The sequence below is a fragment of the Aedes aegypti genome, chromosome 1, assembly GCF_002204515.2.
Source record: "Aedes aegypti strain LVP_AGWG chromosome 1, AaegL5.0 Primary Assembly, whole genome shotgun sequence".
Taxonomy (NCBI): domain Eukaryota; kingdom Metazoa; phylum Arthropoda; class Insecta; order Diptera; family Culicidae; genus Aedes; species Aedes aegypti.
In genome coordinates, this window is record NC_035107.1 from 272221749 (window position 1) to 272239818 (window position 18070).

At 40.7% G+C, this 18070-nt stretch overlaps 1 protein-coding gene and 1 long non-coding RNA gene across 5 annotated transcripts in view; one reads left to right on the plus strand and one right to left on the minus strand.

Annotated features, from left to right (window-relative positions):
* LOC5573065 (AN1-type zinc finger protein 6) overlaps positions 1 to 18070 on the minus strand; it is a 173079-nt gene that overhangs the window by 78378 nt on the left and 76631 nt on the right. The window contains exon 1 of one of the 4 annotated variants that reach the window (XM_001654332.2): positions 13304 to 13799. The exons of 2 other annotated variants lie outside the window; for them this stretch is intronic. The gene's annotated coding sequence lies outside the window, so the exon portion shown is untranslated. Of the gene's footprint in view, positions 1 to 13303; positions 13800 to 18070 lie in introns of those variants that run through there. One more of the 4 variants, XM_001654331.2, reaches the window with a different exon arrangement.
* LOC110674124 lies at positions 13848 to 16606 on the plus strand. Its single transcript, XR_002498687.1, has 3 exons — positions 13848 to 13936; positions 14504 to 14600; positions 14668 to 16606. It is a non-coding gene; the product is annotated as an uncharacterized LOC110674124 (long non-coding RNA).

Consider the following 18070-nt stretch of genomic DNA (forward strand, 5'->3'; position numbering starts at 1 on the left):
CGGGACTCTGAGTGATGAGTTTCAAAATAGCCCCTGCCTATGCTAGGGTAGATGAAGCGGTATTCGCCACCCCATAACTCGTTTAGTTTTCAATATATCACAAAATAATGTGGCAAAATTTTCAAAAACTACAAGTTTGATGAGAAAGTAGAAGAACTTATTTTCCATAAAATGTTTGCTTCTCTGCACCTTATTTCGCCATGGTATTCCTAGGTTTGACACCTCACAAAAGAAATAAATGTTGGTAGCGAAAACAGAAATCGAATTTAAAAACATGACGAACATTGGTGCAGGTGATCCAGTATTCGCCACCAAAAACTGTGATAAGGTCTATTTTTCCTGCTCAACATGAATTGAAAACTTCTGGTTAACGTATTGACAGTGTTCAGAAGTCTTTCCACTAATTTATAAAAAAAATACCTGAGGGTAGTGTATACTGGCATACCTACCCTAAATGTTACTGACATTCACTGACATTGACGGGGCCGCCGATTTTGAGCGATAGAATAAACTCAAGCCAAAATAAATTCACCACAGAGCGTGGTGCGAAAAAAAAAGTGTTTTGAAACAATCTGAATTCATCGGATGTAACTCACAGTGTAGTCGGTGGGATTTTATCTGGGGCAGTTCATAATTAAGACTTAACCAGCAGAACAAAAACAGCGGTGAGCTCTAAATTAGCTCTTGAACGACAGAGGCCATCACAGCAGGCGCAGAATTTGCGGTATTGGTGGTTGCGCCTACTGTTCGAACTTTGTGCTACAATTTTTTAGTATTGTGCTTCTGCAGACAACAACGGTAATAATCGCTGCGCGTCGCGTAATTCGAGAGATTTTCCCATGGCGCAGATCGGTTCCCACGAGAAAGTGAAAACAATGGTTTTGGTTCAAATCGAGCAGGTCATTTTGTAGTTGGTGCTGGTGCGGCTATAGAGCGTTGTTGGCAGCCATCATAAAGCTGACGACGGTAGGAGGAAATGAATTCTCGGTTCGGGTGGAAAAAAACAGCGCACTGATTGCGCCGTCCGACCGAAAGACAGTGAAATATAAAATGGAGTACATAATCGTGATTGGCGAGGGAAGGAGGTGAGACTGGCAATAGCGGCATGGCAGTTGGCTGACACAGTACATAAAACAAATACATTTTCTCTTTCATTTTCCGGTTGTGTTGTTACGGTTTTCCTCCGGCTCGATTTCGCCTCGCCCGATTATTGTGTGCATCGACAATAACCTACTTCTGGCAGCTGTTGCTCTTGTTGTTATTTGCACGAAGCAAGGTCGTCCCCCCTTCCCTCGGCGCCCCCCTTACAAATGGACACATTTTCCGAACACTGGGCTTGGATGGTTGGTGGGCGAAGACCAGTTTCACCTGTTTGGCATTTTTCGCCTTCGAAGAGGTGTCGCCGACGACAAAGTCCACAAGAAATGTGCAAGGGCGATCGATTCTAAACAGGTTCCTGCCGCCACGCGTCCAGTCGTATGTTCGAGTCCGGATTCGGAACGCTGCAAATGTTTTTGCCCACTCGCATCAACATCGAGCTTGAGGTGTGGATGACGAAAATCAGGTTCAGCCAGCCTGCATAAAAATTGCAAACCTGCGTGTCGGACGGTCGTCGGCTCTTGAGGCCCGATTCAGTTTACCTGCCAGCCGGCAGCCAGCATCCAGGGAAAGATAATTACGACAATTTTTTTCGAGCGAACCGAACAACTGTACTTTCGCTTAAATGATGATGATTGAGAAGATTTGTTTGGCAAATGTGGCCAACAACGTCGAAGAGAACCGGGCACGGTTTGTCCAGTTGCAAAATTATGCGGGTTTGGATGGGCGAAATAGGGGTTAATGGGGAGAATGTAGCGTACCAGAGAGAAGTCACGCTCCCCGGATGTTTAGGTGAAATTAAAAAAAAAACATCACGACTACTGTCGATGATGGACATAAGTGAAAAAATGGGCTTTTCACTGATTGTCATGTCCATGATGACCAAAAGTTCTCAAATTTTTAAATTGGTTTCACCTGACTTTCTCAAATATTGAATAGTGATTCTAAAAAAATTGGAAATATTAAACTTTGATAACGTTTTTATCATAAACTGGACTCGGTAAACGTTGTATTGCCTCGTAGTAGGCTGTCTGATATTGCCCTGCAAGATTTTCATACAACTGACGGCTTAATTTTGTCCCGATTTTTTTTACTATTTGTGCACACAAATACGTCGGAGCACTTCACGAACGCTTTAGTGGAAGAATTTTCAAATTCTTGTTGCCCGTTTGCAAGCCATTTCGTGACACACAAACACCATTCCATTTTTATGTATATAGAAGATGTATCTAAACACTCTGGTAACCAACAAGCATATGAGGAGTATATTTCACAAAATTTGGGATATAGTGCTAATGAGTAATTCTCGCTGAAACCGGCCCACTATTTACACTTGGTCTTTCAAAATGTTTAAAATTATGCTTATTCGGTTGGTCAAATTGATGGAGCCCTCGGTAGTTATATCAACAGTTATTGACAAACCCTGGATTTTTGACAATTCTTGCATTACTGAAACTGCCATAACTCGAAAATTTCTTCAACAACCCCTTCACGATAGAATTATTTTATAGAGAGAAAACATAGGAGCTTCATTTGCAAAAATCAAAATATTTGGCGGCCATATTGGATTTTATCGGAAAACAGAATTTTTATCGTGTTCGGAACCACCGATTTTAAAAGTTTTTTCATCAGAGGAAAGGTGAGCTATTTTTACACAAAATATGTATGTTCTTCTAAACAAAAGTCGGGTGCGATTTTGTAGACCATTTCCATTTTGATTTCACAAATGCTTTATCGAAGACAGCTCCCCACCTTTAATGACTACGTGGTGTATAGACGACCCCTATCTTGTGCTCCACATGAGATAGAAAGTCAGAGTCAAAGTTGTTCAGCAAGTCAAGAACATTCGGAAGGCAAACCGAATCCCACGTTGGGCGTCATTTTGTAGCCGACACTGGCCGATCCGGGGAGAATCCTGCGGCTTAAGCGCCACTCCGTTAGGAGACCGCAAGACAAGGTCAAATTTACCTGGTTGAGACTCGTCAGGGCAAGTCCATTTAGAATCCCCGAATAAGTTGAGGATCGAGCCAGCGTGCCTACAACCTACACAAGAACTGTGGTATCTACCCTACGCAACAACATAAACTGTCGCACTCCAAAATCAGTTAGCGCTAGTCGGTGTATGAAAGTGTTCTAAACTAACTTCTATCCGGACGAAGCCTGCGTGTCATCTGTAGTCGATTGCAAAAAAGTTTGGACATTTTTTCTTCATACTTGCAAAAATGGAAGATTTCTCCTAATGCTTCCAAAACTCAACTAATAATATTCCCACATAAACCAAAAGCTCTTTATTTGAAACCTTCAAGTAGACATGTTGTCAAGATGAGAGGGGTTCCAATAAATTGGTCAGATGAAGTTAAGTATCTAGGGCTCATGCTAGATAAGAATTTAACTTTCAAAAATCACATTGAGGGCATTCAAGCCAAATGTAAAAAATATGTAAAATGTCTCTATCCACTTATTAATAGAAAATCAAAACTTTGTCTTAAGAACAAGCTTTTGATATTCAAACAAATTTTCAGGCCTGCCATGTTGTATGCCGTACCAATATGGACTAGCTGTTGTAATACCAGGAAAAAAGCTCTGCCGAGAATTCAAAATAAAATTTTGAAAATGATTCTGAGGCTTCCTCCCTGGTATAGTACCAATGAGTTACATAGAATATCCAATGTTGAAACATTGGAACAAACGTCAAATAAAATAATCAATAATTTCAGGCAAAAATCGTTACAATCTTCTATTGCCACGATTAATGCGTTATATGTTTTGGTAAAGTTAGGTTAAGTATATTCAAAACGTTTTTTTTTCTCTTATAAGCAGGTGAAATCAACTCACCTGTAAAAAATCGGAACTGCTACGGCAAATGAAATGTAATATGTTGTTAACAAAATGTTAATAAAATCTTAGATTTGTTTTACCAAATTAGTATGATAGTGTTGTCTAATAACACAGAACACCTAGATATAAGAAATAGTGAATGTAATGTTTGGAATGATACTAATAAAGAAATTAAAAAAAAAGTAACTTCTATCCTGTGATAAACATGAGATTAAAAGTTTTGAGTTCAGAAGGTTAAGGGCATCCGGGAGGCAGACAGTTTGATGTGCAATTTTGCCGCTAGATGGTGCTATCAACCCTGCCGTTAAGAGAGTTGGATTTTTTTTTTGTTTTTCGATATTCTTTAACCAAATTTTTACACAATAAGCAAATATATTTCTATCAAAAATGGTCAAAAATTTCGGATTTGCCACCAGATTCCGGAATCTAAGGTGTGCTTCAAAATGGCCAATTTGTAAAAGGTGGATTTGCAATGTGAACTCAGCTAAGTTTTTACATGATTAGCTCTATAACGATGGAGACGGATGTCTAGAAGTCCATCATGGTCACTACATAGCGCGGATCACAATCTCCGGATGTTCCGGGGCCATTTTTTAGAAGCGAGTAAATACTATCATGCGACCAAACTTCATGCATAGTTCAGGACACATTTGGCCACTTTTGAACCGGTATCCGGGTTTCTGAGGAATCGGTTCCGGGGCCAATCATTGGAATTCAGTGAACAATGTCATGCGACACATCAAATTCCTTATTTTGCAAGTTATTACCTCCTATGAGTGACCTGCAACGCCTAAGACCTATTTGGCCGGAACCGATGTCCGGGTTTCCGAGGAATCTGTTCCGGGGTCAATCTTGGAAGGTGACCAAATACTATCATGCGACACATCAAACTTCATGATTTTTTCAAATGATTGCATTCTATGACTATGCTGCACATTACAGAGCCCATTTAGCCACTTTATTATTAATTAGTATCCGAGTTTCCAAGGAACCGATTCAGGGATCAATTATTGAAATTCAGTGAACATTATCATGCGGCACATCAAACTTCGTTATTTTGAAAGTAATTACTTTCTATGAGTGACCTGCAACGCCTAAGACATATTTGGTCGCTTCGGAACCGATATCCGAGTTTCAAAGGAACCTGTTCTTGGAAGGTGACCCCAAATACTATCATGCGACACATCAAACTTCATGATTTTTCACATTCTATGACTGAGCTGCACAATTCAGAACCCATTTGGCCACTTTGGAACCGGTATCCGGGTTTCCGAGGAACCGGTTCCGGAGTCAATTATTGAAATTCAGTAAACATTGTCATGTGACACATCAAAGTTCGTGATTTTGTAATTACTTGCTATGGGTGAGCTGCAACGATTCTACCCCATTACCCCGATTGCCATCATCCCGAATTCCATTACCCCGAATGTACCATTACCCCGAATGCAATTTCCCCGAATTTACAATTATCATGACATGATGATATTGATGACATTTCCCCGCGATATTGGAATTCGGGGTAATGTCATTCGGGGTGATGGGACGTTCGGGGTTTTGGAATTCGGGGTACTGGCGTTCAGGTTAATGGCATTCGGGGTAATGGGATTCGGGGTAATGGGGTAGAATCAGCTGCAACGCCTAGGACGCATTTGGTCGCTTCAGAACCGATTCCGGGTTTCCGAAGAACCTGTTCCGGGGTCAATCTTCGAAGATGCCCAAATACTATCATGCGCCACATCAAACTCCATGATTACTAAATGACACATCAAACTTCATAATCATTTTTCAAATGATTACATTTTATGACTGAGCTGCACAGTTCAGAACCCATTTGGCCACTTTGGAATCGTTATCTGGATTACCGAGGAACCGAATACGGAGTCAATTATTGAATTTCAGTAAACTTTGTCATGCGACATATTAAATTTCTCGTTTAGGGGGGTTGGTAACGAAAGGGTTATGATGTGTGAATGAGTTATATCCTAACCTATAATTTTGATGAGAAAATGTTCAAATTTTTAACAAAGTTGTACAGGATGTCAAGAACATCCGGTAGAGAATAAGATCTGTTATTCATCTAGTAATTCAGGTCTGATTTGCTTCATCTATATAAATAAAAATGGAATGGTGTTTGTATGTCACGAAATGGCTCACGAACGGGGCAACGGATTTGGATGATTCTTTTTCCATTTTGTTCGTCAAGGGTTCCGACGTGTTTGTGTGTATAAAAGTTCCAGGATGTTTACCGGGAAAGTAGGAAAAACCGGACTGAACGGAACTGTCATTTTGTATGGGACGATTCATAGCGGTTTTCAATAGCCTACTTGATGGCAAGACGAAATTTGCCGGGACCACTAGTATGTAATGAATAATTTCAATGTGATTCAGGACATTTTTACATAGTTTTTAACTAATTCAGTTATGTTTTAATTTATGTCCAAATGACTCCAATTAGTGGATGTCGTGCTGTTTTCTATACGTTTGAGCTGAAATTTCCATACTAACTTCAATTCAAATGCGCCAGCTCAAGAAACAAACAAAAGGGATGAAATTTTCAGAAGCCTTAAGAAGTCTTCAACCGTGAAATTATTCAGCTTTTTTTCTCCCATACTGAGCTAAGCCAGCCTAATGTCTTATTCACTCCATGTCCTAGCAGTTGATGACTGATTAACTTTATTTTCAAGTGATTAATGTATGATTCATTTAATGCTTAAGTATTTCATGTACGATTAATTTCATTTCTAGTGATTCAGGTCTGATTAACTTCATATTTGAGAAATTCGGTACTGATTCATTTCATCTGTAAGTAATTTAGATCTGATTCACTTCATTTTGAAATGATTCAAGTCTAATTATCCTATGTATATAGTCTAATAGTCTATATCCTATATGGATCAGAAGATAAAAAATGATTGAAATGCACATTTTTATATGCTCACTAACGCCACATAGCGGCAACATTTGGAACCAAATGCTTCTAGCTGTCCTTGACTTTTTTAACAACTTTGCCGAAGACATTAAGGTGAAGACGAATCGAAGCCAAACCTCAAATTTTCAAGAGCACAAATCTGGAGAACCGAACACCCGTTCAAGCTAAAAACCTAATCGATTGGTCACCCCCAGCTAGTGACCAATCGATTAAGTTTTCAGCTTAAACGGATGTATGGTTCTCCAGTTTTGTGCTCTTGAAAATTTTAGGTTTGGCTTCGATTCACCTTCACCTTAACTTCCTATCTCATGTGGATCACAGGATAGAACTAGCCTAAAATGCTCAATTTTACATGCTCACCAGCACAACCTAGTGGCAAAATTTCGAACCAAACTACATTTCGTTGTCCTTAACTTCCTATACAACTTTGTGCCGAAGCCTCGAGCGTTCTATTTTGAATGGATCAGAAGAAAATTATCGGATTAAGTTTCTCTAATGGGTCCAAATATTGTTTTAAAATATTTTAAAATTGGAATTGGATTTCTTGAATGATAAAGAAGACGTTTAAATATCAACCAGCCCAGGGCTGAAAATCTCAATAATAAATAAAGAAGACGTTTAAATAAAGCGTTTAAATTAGCTGTTTAATACAGCTAATAACATACATATTGCAGTTATTACTAGAACTAATTTGGATCCAAACTTTTTTGTTTATCGTTATGATCGACTGGGTGAAGCATGTGGTGGAATTGTTTTCATCATTTATAGGCGTATAAAACATCAACTTCTTTCGTCATTTGAAACCAAAGTTTTTGAAACTGTGGGTGTTTCTGTTGGAACATAACTTGGTAAATATATCTACTTTCTTAGCTGCCTATTTGCCTTTTCAATGCACTGGGCAGCAAGTTAATTTGCTTCAAAATGACTTGCGGAAATTGACATTGACTCGCAATAAGTCATTTTTTTATATTTTTTTTTTTATTTTTTTTTAAGGGGGGTCTGTAGCCTTGAGGTTACGCTTCCGCTTCATAAGCGGAAGGTCATGGGTTCGATTCCCAGCCCCTCCACAAAAAACCCGTCCAGCCACCAGAAGACGCCTCACGGAGGACCGTGCTTTGGGGAGCACATCCATCCTCCGTCAGTATCAGATGGTGACTGAGACAAACTGACCCTCTTCGCAGGCAGCTAGCCTCACTAACAGCAGAGCTCTCTCCTACCTGCTCGGTGTGAGAGTAAAAGAGTAGGAGAGAGTGAAAGTTGATGTAAATATAAATAAGCTAAAAATAGATCTGTATCGGTAAAGAAGCTACAGATCACCTGATTCCGGCACAGTAGTGGCCATGAGCACGGAGTGCCTTGAAAAAAAAAAAGTCATTTTTTTTTGTCATTGGTGACTTTAACGCCAAACTTCTCTCATGGAATAATTCTCACAGTAATTCCAATGGCAGAATTGTACTTGACGAGTACTCTTCAGGATATTTCTCAATTCAATTCCCACATAGCCCAACTTGTTGTTCCTCTTCTAGAAATCCTCCTACGATTGATTTGGTCTGAGCCGACTCTAATGAGCATTGTAGTCAACTGGTTACTCACGCTGATTTTAATTCTTATCATGTCCCTGTTACTTTTCAAATATCCCATAAAGCGATTCTCAATCCTATCAGCTCTTTTTTCAATCATTTACGAGCCGACTGGAATACATATGAAACATACATCGAACGTAATCTTGATGTTAACATTTTTTTGCAAACAAAACATGATATTGACAATGCTCACGTAACTTCAACAAATTCCAAGAAAAAGGCATTGCAATACTAAAATGTGAATCCGTGATAATAGAAGATGATCTTGAACTCTCGATCCGTCTTAAAAATGTGAGGAGAAGGCAATCCCAACGCGCTCGCGATATTTCATCAGACGTCGTACGAAAATCAAATCTTATTCTTGTAGCAAAAAAAGGTTATTCGCATGATTTTCAAAGTTGCAGAATACTCAGTGTGAATCAAAAATGTCAAAATGTCGAAAGATAAAACTTCGGAGGGATCAAAAGTCGAAGACGAAAAAGAGAAGGGACAAACAATCTAACCCCTTTTTTTTTTTTTTGAAAGAAGAAGACTTTCTGTCGCAGCTGACGTTTCCGAACTTGTCAAAATATTTGGTACATGCGCCGAGCGAAGCAGATCTAGAAAATGCCACGGATGTGTTGGCTCATCGACAGTTCAGAAACTACGGTAGAACCGGATAAGTACGCAGAACAACAACGTTTGGGAACCTTTGATGAGTCACGAGTGAGTAGTACAGAGTCTTGTTCGATAAGCTTAGCTTAGCTTAGCTTAGACTGACTACACATATCAATGGTCGCTATTCCGTGATTGACCGAAGTCAGTGAAAATGCACAAAGAATCAACTAGAAGTTCGGCTGGGATTGGCCATAATCTTCTTCAGTGTGCATAATTCAGTGCCTCTATTTATACAGGGTCAATAACGGCGCCGGCCACGTCCTTGCAGTCAGGTGGGATTGGGGGAAAAAATGTTAGTGTGTAACCTTTGCTTTTTGGAGACCGTGTTTGCCTCTGCATCTCCACAAAGGTTACTGGGAGGGATGTTTGTTAATGGGGAGGATCGTTGGGTCATAGGATTCACTTTGATAAGCGATTAGACCATGATAAACAATGATTTGTGAGATATATACATGCTTATACGTAAATATAATATTTTCATTTGATATGAACAATTTCTATGTAGAGGAAAATTATGCCGACACTTGAGGTGACGAACCATTCAAAGTTTGTTGAACAAATACCTAAATGTAACATTCCTACAGCTGTCAGGACGAAAGCATGTGTTATTATATTTTACTCATTTGAAAATTACAAAAAACTCGATTGGTTGGGACATCATAGAACACTCTTATTCTTATGCCGACACTTACAGTGGCGAACCATCCAAAGTTTGTTGAATAAAGTGAACCTTTCGCAAGTCTACACTTGTAGTGTCGAACCATTCAAAGTTTTTTTTTAATTACAAAAATAAAGGTATATAAGAGGTGTTCTGGAAAAAAAAATGTTAAACATAAATAAATCATGAATCAGAGTTTGTGTCGACACTCACAGTGACGAACCATCCATAGTTTGTTGAAAAATCATATTTACATCCCACCATCGTAACGATTGAATGTGCAGTCATACATATTTTATAGATTAGAAATAGTAGCATGAAACGAGCACACCAATTGATCCGTTATCCTTGACTGAGCAGCCACAATCCACTTTCGGCTTCACTCGTTTGCTCGGCTATAAAAAAGCACTCAGGAAAAAAAAAATAAGCGCGCGACCCAAAAAAAAAACTGTTCGGGCTTTCTTGACGCACTGCCCAGGAGCAAGCGTCAAGGTCGAAGGAACAACAGAACTAACCGATCGCGGACTTTTTCAGTTACTCCAACCGAACTAACCGATCACGCCACTTTTTCACTTACTAGACCAACGCGCGACATGTTTGATCCTGCCCTCGTCGCTCGCCCCGGCAAAAGCAAGTGTCAAGGTCGAAAGATCAAACAGAACTCCACTAGGCTAGCTTACACTGCATCTTAGTGGTAGGCTTAACTTAGCTTGTAGTACAGAGTCTTGTTCGATAAAAAGATAAACGAGTATCATTATTACGCTTCCATGTAATAATTTATGGAGAATTTCACTCCCCAATTCAAACAATGATTTTGATAAACGAACTTATATCGGTTAACATGCGTTTAACTGTGCCTATTTCACTATACCAACTGAAAAAGTTTTTAGTTATTTCAGAAAAACCGATGTTCAGAATAGGGTCCTAAAGCCCTGTTCCAATTTTAGTGCCAAACGCTTGAGTTTAGGCCAAAAACACATGTTAACTCAATTTTCTAATGTTTTCCGTTGGTTTAAGCCCAAAAAACATTTTTTAGATTTTGTCACATCCTTTGGCTTAAACTCAAATTTTGGGTGTATTTTGTTTTCCGTGTCCCTTACGAAATGTCAGATAGGAACATCCTTTGGCTTAAACTCAAATTTTGGGTGTATTTTGTTTTCCGTGTCCCTTACGAAATGTCAGATAGGAACAACCCCAGTGGTCGAACTAAAACCCCTGTGGTGTTTTTGTCGACTAAGCGAACGTCAAACATGACCAAAAGTGTCATTTATGGACCAAATTTTAAAATTAATGTTTAAACATGATATAGCCATTATTTGAGCGGGAAAAATTGCTAAAGTAGTTACAGTAACATGCTTTTTCGTGTTATTAAATAAAAACAAGATTTCATTGAAAAATTTAGGACCCAATTGGAGCGAATCTTACAAGTTTGAGCATATTTGGCTCATCATTCTCAGTATCAACAAGTTTTGTTCCTTTGAACAATTATGAGCCATCCATGATCAGAGGCCAGGTGTTTTGAAAAATGTTGCCATTTGCTCTCTGAATGACTATTCTTCAGAAATCAGAATTAGCTCAGATTTTGGAGCTAAATCGCTCAGTATCACACCACTACAACTGAGAGCAATTTCTGATACTTAAAATTGCTACTCAGCGATTGTTTTGTTATGAGTGAAAATTTTCTGATGATTAGTTCTTCTCAGTTTCACTCTTTGTTCACGAAAAATGGCTCAAACAACTGTTCAACGCCATCTGGCGACCCAATCTGTATCAGATACTTATCAACCTCACTCGTTTACCACCATGTGACCCCATCACCAATAATCAATTCATCGTTCTCTGTCTTTCACAACCACGAAGTTGTGGTATAAGGGGAATATGAGCTGTGATACCGATTCCCATCGGGATTCGAACTATCTTATCTGCTTTCGTTCGTAATCACCCGCCCAACCAGAAGCGCCATATTGTGACAAAGCAATCCCATTCGGGTGAAAGCCGTCCTTGATTTCTGGGATATTTGCGGTTAACCGTCAAAGCTTGAAAACCCGTCAAATGTTATCAGCTCAATGATAACCATTGCTGAAAAATTACAAAAGGAACCCATTAAGATTTAGACTGCGAAAAGACTCGCTTCCGCTCGCCTGGTGATTGTGAAATCGTTCGCTCAGTGAGTCAGTAACTTTTCCGTGTTGGCTTCATTCACACGGCCGGATTATTCACAATTCGCACACACATACAGAGCCCGGGCATCGTTTCTGCAAAATAACATATTCTCGCTAATAAATCCCATATCGCGTGTGTGTGGAGTGGATCTGGCTCAAGCGACTTGAGCTGAATGGAGCCCCACGGTGCTTCACTCCCACTAAATCTCACTCCGCTATGGTACTTCTTCTTCCTCCTCTAAGTTCTGTTTATAACCGCGCGTAGTCTTCGCTTTGTCTGATGTACTGTTCGTTCGTTAGCTTCAACGATCGTGTTTGCTTTGTCCGTAACAGATCCCAACACTCGGTCCACAATCGTCGTCGTCGTACACATAATTTTTCTTTTCTCTTCTTTGGTCTTGTGTTCTTTGCTTTCAAAATTCCACTTTGTTGTTGAAGGTTTGTGGTTTTTTCCGTCTTCTTCATCTTCTTCTCCTAGCGTGCTTTTCGATTTGGTTTCTTCTTCGAAGGCAGCGATATTCACGGCCTACTACGTATATTTCTGTTTTTTCCCTACATTTTTTCACCTCCCTTGTGAACACTTTTTCTTACACGGTTCGCGTTTTCGATGAATCGATGTGTTTTCCCCACGTAACACTTGCAACAAGGCAAGCCATGCGCCACAAGAGCAGCGGGAGTTGCTATATTTGCTCTTTGTTATAGCCGTGGATTCGCTCGCGCCAAGGCTTGCCAAGGCAGCTCGCGAACATTCGATCGAACAAATTTGTAAGAAAAGGCCACCCGTCCGTCCATCCAATCCAAGTCTTGCCTTACTACCCAGTGAGTGATAAAGGGGGAAAATTGCACAACATCTACCAGCACCACCATCGTAGCACAGCAACGGTCAGATGATGGTCACAAGGTGCTGTTGACGTTTTTGCTAAGCGAAACATCATCAATCGAAAACAGTTTTGTGCGCGATTCTGTACTAACCAGTTGGGCGACAGTTCATAGAATGAGGTCGTCTCGGTTGTTATCTATCGAACGAACGCACACATCCAAGTAGGCACAAACACACAGACAAAAACTACTTGGATGGACAGTGAACTGCGTAGATCACAGTAAGCTTAATGATCGACTATGATTACAGAGATTACGGATGCGGACGGAGACAGCTGGACTAGTCGTAGTTTGGCGTAGACTTGATACGTATCGTTCAACACTATCTTCACCGTCTAATCATCAATCCAGCAGCCCAGCTGACGTGGTTCGTCAACTGGATTGGCTTGCACAACTACCACACATAGTCTTGCAAAAATTTTCTCAATCTACAACTCCGTTGCCTTCGATTGGAACACGACACACAAAATGGGCGGATTCATGCAGTTATCTCACTTACTTTTGCTTCTTTTCTATCGATTGCCAGACTTTCCAGCTTACTGGCGATACTCGTCGTCGACGTCGTTCACTGCGAACTCGAGCGCTTCCTCAATTAAGAGCAATCCGAGTAGAGACTGCTTCTTGCATCGATTTCACTTCCACCAAAACGGCCTTCTATATCCAAACACTTCTTCTGGCACTACTTGCGTGTAGGATACACTGTATATCTCTTTTTCATGAACTACTTTTCTTGGCCAGAAAGCACACAAAAGAAAAATCTTGGCACGTTAGCCAATGCGACGAACACCGTGCACAAACACAAACACACACCGATTTCACAGTGTTGATTCCACCAATACACGCACGACTTTTTCACGTTCCTGTATGGACTCACTGTTCTTCACTGCCTACTGAGAGGGATCCACTGCGGCTGCTGCTGCTGCTGCTACTCCAAAAGATGCTTACCGTCGTAGAGTTGATTTCGAACTGAACTGGCACTACTCGCTGACAGGTTAGCGATGAGTGGCTGCCTCATCGCATTCTCTCTCTTCCACGAGTATATTCTCACTGCTTCGCATATCCTCTCCCGACTATTTGCTCTCTTCTCATCCGTCAGTGAAACCTCAAAATAAATGTATTTCGTCGTTCATAGGTAATTAAATTATCATATTTTCTGTGATTATAAAATCAAATTTTCACCAGAAACGAACGTCATCCAAGCTAATGAAAATGTCACAACATGCATCGGAAAAAATCATGACTTTCGTGGACTTAATCAACTGAAATGCGTCGTACCGATCGAAGTCACTGCGACATATTTCTTTGTCTCAATCACGGAATGGAAACCGTCCGCGCTTGATAATGATCGCAATTCGGTCACGTATCGTTCGTCATTCTTTTCGATGTGTATTGCTGTCGTTCCATCAGCTTTAAGGCCGCACGGGACGTCATCATAATCACCCTATTCAGTTCAAGAAGCAAATCCCAAGAACCACTCCATATATCGATGTGAAAATGTATCACTATGATTCTATATATGTAATGCACAACCCGATAAATTTTCAGCTTTATCGGTTCATTAAAACTCGAGATTTGCTTCCACAAAGTTTTGATGATAATTGTTAGAGTGAGACGAGAGATAGGGAAAATAACACGGTCTCCCGTGTCCCCTTAATGTTTGTTATTATCTTCTATTTCTCCTTCTTTTCCTCCTTCAAAGACTTCTAGTATAGTCAGACAATCATCGTCATCATCTCAGCGACGAGACGACAAACAACCGACCATTTTCGTAGTTCCTCAATTTGGTCGGAGAGCGTGTGAGTACACAACTTTGCTATACTCTTTCCCTTTTTTGATCTCTGCCTCTCTCAACTCAATTCGTAGCTCAACACATCCATCGTAAAACGGAACGGACGACGATGAGCCAGCAGAAAGTGAACGAATCTAACTGCGAATCGCCTCCCAGCCCAACTAAGCAAGCCATAATCATAACGTAAACATCGTCATAACAGCAGCAGCAGCACTCACACACTCGCGAGAGCTCGGAAACCCATACGCTGACGGTGACCTAGTCGATTGATGGTTGCGCTCCGTTCATGTCTATGAGCGTTGAGCGTAGCAAGCTTTGCCTACTGGCTGCTATGGCTACTAGCACTGCTGAGCACTAGAAGTGGGAGCAGCAAGTTGACACGTTCGGTGGACGGAGGCGGAAAGCAACTTCAGGATCTTACATTTCTAGCGTTACTTTCGGAAAGACGGCCAAATGTGGATTGTGGACATTCTGAGGAGTTCTTCCAGAATAAACTCTATGACCATTACTGTTACTTTTGGTAGATTTTTTTTTACGGGGAACATACCCTTTCCACATGTTACGCTAGGGTTTTTCCTATTTCGGATCCCCAACCGAACCACAGTCAGCAGCTTTAAGGTTTGCGCTTTGTGTGCTCTCCGGGTTGTGATGCTTTTTCCAACCGTTAGGTGGGTAGCTGCCAAGGTTGCCCTGCGCTGCTTCGAAGAAGAGCAACAAAGGGTCATCCGTCCGTGGAGCAGGATGTAATTTTTGGGGTTTCCTCTTTCTGTTGGCTGGGATGGATGGATGGATGTAACCCATTCATGTATTGCTGTGTACCTTTCGATCGTAGCACGGCAAAACGTAAGCTTAAGTATCTGCTAGAGATGGACGTTGGACTAGCTAACAGTGACTACTTATAGAGCGAAGCCTTTGGGCTAACTTGTCTCGTTCGGTAGATAATGAACTACACATCTATTGGTAGAAGGTCGCGAACACAGAAACCGATTTTCTAACCGTTTGATGCCAATGATAGTGATAAGGTTATCTACCTCGCAATAATACATACACGAATGGAGTAGAATTAAATTAGAACTATCGAAGTTCAGAAAACCAGTTCATTTGAAACAGAACGATAGTTAACATCCCTGAAAAAGGTTCAAAATGAGCCGAAAAGTCGGCAAAACTGTAAAATATTTTAGTCCCGTTATAAATTATTTTAACAAAAATGTTACAAAAAAGCTGCTAGGGCTTTGAAAATTTTCCATGATCGAAAATGTATCGCAAGTTGTAACAAGCTTCATAAATAACAGCAGCGAAGGAGAGCCCCGAAGAAAGAGCGATGAAAAAACCCATTTTTCTCGCTTATATACCATTGGTGGCAGGTAGTTTACTCTACTGGAATGATAAGCAATCCCCCAATATCTGATAGCAATAATAGTGTCTCCCAGGTTTGGAGCTTGTTTCGATGGGCTTTATCATGCACTGTTATCCCCCGATATAATCAGAGCAGTAGCAGTAGATGATGAACAGACTATCATGAAGTGTAGCGGATCATAATTGTTACAGAGCGCGATAAGTGAGAGATACTCTAAATTTTCACAGAATTCAACCCCTACTTTGAGTAATTGAGCTCATTCATTTTTTGGATTCATATACTATTGAGCTCTTTGCAATCTCAAGATTCTCCTTGACGTTATACGGTTTTTAGCAGTGAATGTATCTTACTGCGCGGAAGAGTTTCTCATAAACTTCAATAACATGAAGCACATCATGTGTACAAAAAGTTAACATTAGAAATGTATACGTAAAGCTGTTCGATAGTAAATTTTCCGTTTACAACGAGCTATTTAACTCTCAAGATAATATTGCCGAGTCCACTATCCATTTCTTACAGACCGCAATAGATTTCGTCAAAGAAGAAGAGTAATTCGAAGAACCCCAATCCGAAGAAAGTTGGAGATTTCAAATCACGGTTCCCAGACCGTTACTATAAAAAAAATCTCCATCAAATTTGAGCTCACCAGTCGTTATCTATAGCTAAGCTGCATGTCTGGGCAAAATTGAATAAAAAAACATCGTAGTGCCTGTTTTGAACTTACGCCCTTTTGAAGATATAATTCTACAGATTCAAGGGAAATCAGTTATATTTGAAAGATTTTCATTTACCGTAATTATTAGAATGAATATACCATTGAAACTTCCTTAGCCGAGTGGTTAGAATGCGCGGGTGTCTAAGTTCGATTCCCGGTCGGTCCAGAATCTTTTCGTGATGGAAATTTCCATAGAGTATCATCGTACCTGCCACACGATACACGAATGCGAAAATAGCAACTTAGGCAAAGAAAGCTCTATGTGAATAACTGTGGAAGCGCTCTTAGAACACTATGCTGAGTAGCCGGCTCTGTCCCAGTGGAGACGTTAGAGCCAAGAACAAAAAACTTGGATGCTTCTCTCCCAGAAGCTACTCTCCAAAAAGCTTTGCAAGCCAAACTTCATCCGCTCAGAAATGAGTGCCGAGTACACAAAATCGGCCTCTCTTCATGCAGCACAGATTCTGTGCAAAGGGGGCTGTACACAGTTTTGTGCAAACGGTGGTAAACAAACCGAATGAGTGAAATGCGCACAGAGGAGGAACGCTTGGAATGCGGAATACGCTTCCATGTTTGTTTTGCTTCTAAAAACATTAAAAAAACATTCCGATTTCAAAGCTTTTCAGAGATTTTTTCATTCGAATAGCCGAAGCGGAAGCAAATGGGGAAAAAACTTTCTCATTTGCGACCATCTTCCGGCTTTTCGCTGGAAAAAATCCCTGAAAACTCTTACTATCTTACCAACGGCCAACTGTTTGCTGCCGCGCGGGAGATGACTGACAGTTCCATTTCCATCGATTCGCACACAGCCAATGGCCAACACATCGGCTACACATAGCATGAGTGCGACTTACACAGAATTTTCACTCAGCCAGAGAGTCCTGCATTGGTTGCCTCATTTTGTGTAGTTTTTACACATGCGCTGCGTTGAGCAGGCTTAGCGTGTGAAGCTTCTCATCTCTCCTAGAAGCTTGGAAGCTTCTATCCCAGAAGCTTGGAAGCTTTTCTCCCAGAAGCTTGGAAGCTTTTCTCCCAGAAGCTTGGAAGCTTTTCTCCCAGAAGCTTGGAAGCTTCTCTCCCAGAAGCTTGGAAGCTTCTCTCCCAGAAGCTTGGAAGCTTCTCTCCCAGAAGCTTGGAAGCTTCTCTCCCAGAATCTTGGAAGCTTCTCTTCTAGAAGCTTGGAAGCTTCTCTTCCAGAAGCTTGGAAGCTTCTCTTCCGGAAACTTGGAAGCTTTTCTCTAAGAAGCTTGGAAGCTTCTCTCCCAGGAGCTTAGAAGCTACTCTCCTAGAAGCTAAGAAGCTTCTCTCCCAGGAGCTTGGAAGCTTCTCTCCCAGAAGCTTGGAAGCTCTCTCCCAGAAGCTTGGAAGCTTCTCGCCAAGAAACTTGGAAGCTTCTCGTAAAGAA